The following is a 3,001-nucleotide window of genomic DNA, read 5'->3' on the forward strand; positions in this document are numbered from 1 at the left end:
GGGGTGGAAGAAGGGGAGGGGGACAATTTGTGGAGCAGCTGTAAAGTTGGGGAGATGTAGTCGAGGGCTAGGGCTGCTGGGTTGCGGAGTGTAGCGAGTTGGCGGAGCTTCAAGGAAAGGAGAGAAGTGTGGGGCTGAGGGGAGCGAGAGAGAGTTGGAGAGGAAGGGAAGGGGGAAGGCGCCGCGGGTCACATGTCCGTCCACCCCCGTGCAGCGCGCGCGGAGCGGGGCAGGGCGGGGCGGGGCGGCCAGCGCCACTCCAAACAACGAGGTATAAGGAAGGGGGAAGGGGCGGCGCGACGCGACGACTTCCAACAAGAACTGGGGTTGATCGAAGACTCGGCGACGTCCCCGCCCCGCCCCACCACGCCACGCGGTCACGCTCCACGAGGACGGTCGGCTGTTGACACCCAGGACACGTGCCCGGCCGTGCGAGTCCGCGCGGCTCCCCCCACGTCTGGGGAATGTCATAAGACCGCATGACGGCGCTGCTCGTCGCGACGCGCGTGCACGCGAGACAATCATCAGGCACCGGAGAGCCGAGAGCCGCGCGGTGTCCGGCCGGTGTCCCTCACGGCGGCCGCGGGACGGCGTGGTCTAGCAGTGTACCGGGAGCTCCTTGCAGCAGACTCCAGCGACCTCGGGGGAAGTCCTCCGCAAACGCCGCCGTGGCCGGGGAGGGGGCGCATGTAAGGCGAGGGAGCCGGCCAAACTTTGTTCGTAGAACAAATCACAAAAGATCCTGGGCGCCGGCGCCGTTGCAAGCAGCGCCCTGCGTTGTGCTCAGAACTCATTCCATTACCATCGCCGATCCTAAATAGGGTTCATCATTACCGTTATTATCGCTTCCTAACCACCGCCGCAGCGAGCAGGGGGAAACTTCCATCATCAAAATGTAGTTGGATTTTATTGCCGAATCATAAGTGTTTGCAAAAATGTAACGAGGAAAGTTTTCGGGGCCCATCGGGAGGGCGGCCGCCGCCGTCTTGCGGGCCGTGTGTACACATCCCTGGGCAGCGCTGCCCTCGCCCCCGCCGACCCGACCCGACGGCCATCACAGAGGGCGGGCCGGGCGGTGTGGCCCCGGCCCAGTCATCGGGAGGGGCATCCCCCTCGGTCTCCATCCCTCCCCGGATTTGATAAAAAAGTTTCCCTAATTTAGTCGCACAAAGAAGACGCCGGGCGAGCGAGACGCCGGCGCCCGCTGCCCAAATGCGCGCTTTTATTGGCGACGTTGCGTCACCAAGGCGGGGGCGGGCCGAAGGAGTAAACAAGAAGTGCGGTGGGGCGGGGTAGAGCGGGGCGGCCGGCTCGCACACCATAATGCAAATCACACGCGTGCTGGCCGACCGGCCGCGCCACGCCATTGGTCGTTTTCACACACCGACGCCTGGCGCCGGCCAGAGTGAGCGGATGGCGTGCGGAAGAGTCGCCTGCCTGCACCGCCAAAGTCCCTCGGAGACTCCACCACTGTGCTGAGAGAGGACCTCCGCAGCCCCAGTCTCAGCGCTGCAAGGCGGGCACGCCGCGTCAGGCCCCGCCCCGCAGCCACGAGATTGAAACCCGATGTGCTTGCCTCAGCGCCGCTCAGCGCACTTCGGCCCTTCCTCGCTGCTGGACGCGGACTTCCCATCGGCAGCTGCGGTCCTCGCCGCGCCGCACCCCGCGCCACGCCCCCGGTATGCATGGCCCCCATGGAGCCCACATTTAACCCCCTCACCCCCGCGCGCTGTCCCCGCGCCCCATGGCACTACGCACCACTGGCCCTGCCCCAGGATATCCGTCCGACTATCGCCCCCGGGGTGCGCACCCCGCCCCGCCCCGCCGTGTGGCCGCCATGGCGACCCGCCCGACCCGGCGCCCCCATGCGAGGCGAGAGGAAGAATGATGACCGGCAGGAAAGAGCGAGTGAGAGAGAGCAGAGAGAGAGAGAAAGAGAAAGACAGAGATGGGCGGGAGGGGCGGAGCGGCCGCGCTTTGATGGACGAACAAAAACTCGCGACACAAATTTGGCGGTTGCGTTTGGGGCAAAAAGAAGAGCAGATGGAGGGGCTCTCCCTCCACCCGCGGCGGCCCCGCCCGTATGGGGGCGTTCTCGGCCGCTCCCCCGCCCCCGGCGCGCAGCAGCACCCGCTAAAACTGGGGGCATCTCTCACGTCGGAAGCGATCGGATGAGACTTCATCAATCACAGAGGAGAAGACGATCGGCAAGGAGGAGAGTTTTTGAAGGGGCGTGGTGCGGGGATGCTGCCGCGCGAGAGACTGACGAGATCGGGGCGCAGGTTCGATCCCCGGCGCGGCTCTGCCCGAGGAGAGCGAGTCGAGCACGCACGCACGCAAACAACCCCCTCCCCCTCCTCTTTCTCTCTCTATCACACACACACACTCACAGCACTTGCACCGTGAATAATGTATGAGTGGCTCGTGCAAACAGGCAGTACTTAGCGGAATGAAACAGAACGCCAAGGTGCCGACCTTATCACAGATCTCGCCTGCGCCGCTCGGCTCGCCGCCCGCGCCCGGTGCCGTCTGTTCCACCCCGCAATGGAAATCATCTGCTCGACAGCTCCACTACTTTTTCTGCCCTATTTATACAAAATAACGACGATAACAATAAATAATGTGCATACGTTACCGCGGCCAGGCCGAGCGGAGGGCGAGCCCCGGCCTTGTTGGTGACTTTTGAGCCGAAGGGTCGGGTTGGCGCCCGACTCTCCCCGCCGCCCCGCGTATGCCTCCGGGAGAGCACTCTGCGCTCCCACCGGTGGTGCATCGTTAGTCGTCCGCGCGGCGCACACACGTCGAGGGCGACCCATCCGCCTAAAATTGCTGTGGAGCCCCGCAGCGAAGAGAAGAGAAAGCAGAAAGAGAGGAAGAGAGCGCGGCTTCTGTCTCACGCCGCCTTCTCTCTTCCGCCCTCTCGGTGGCGCAGCGTGGCGTCGCGGCGGCATTCGTGTGCGGGTTGCCAACTGATTGTATAAACAAAACAGCACCGTCTCCC

Source organism: Frankliniella occidentalis, unplaced genomic scaffold (genome assembly GCF_000697945.3).
Source record: "Frankliniella occidentalis isolate FOCC.00 unplaced genomic scaffold, Focc_3.1 Scaffold143, whole genome shotgun sequence".
Classification (NCBI taxonomy): Eukaryota; Metazoa; Arthropoda; class Insecta; order Thysanoptera; family Thripidae; genus Frankliniella; species Frankliniella occidentalis.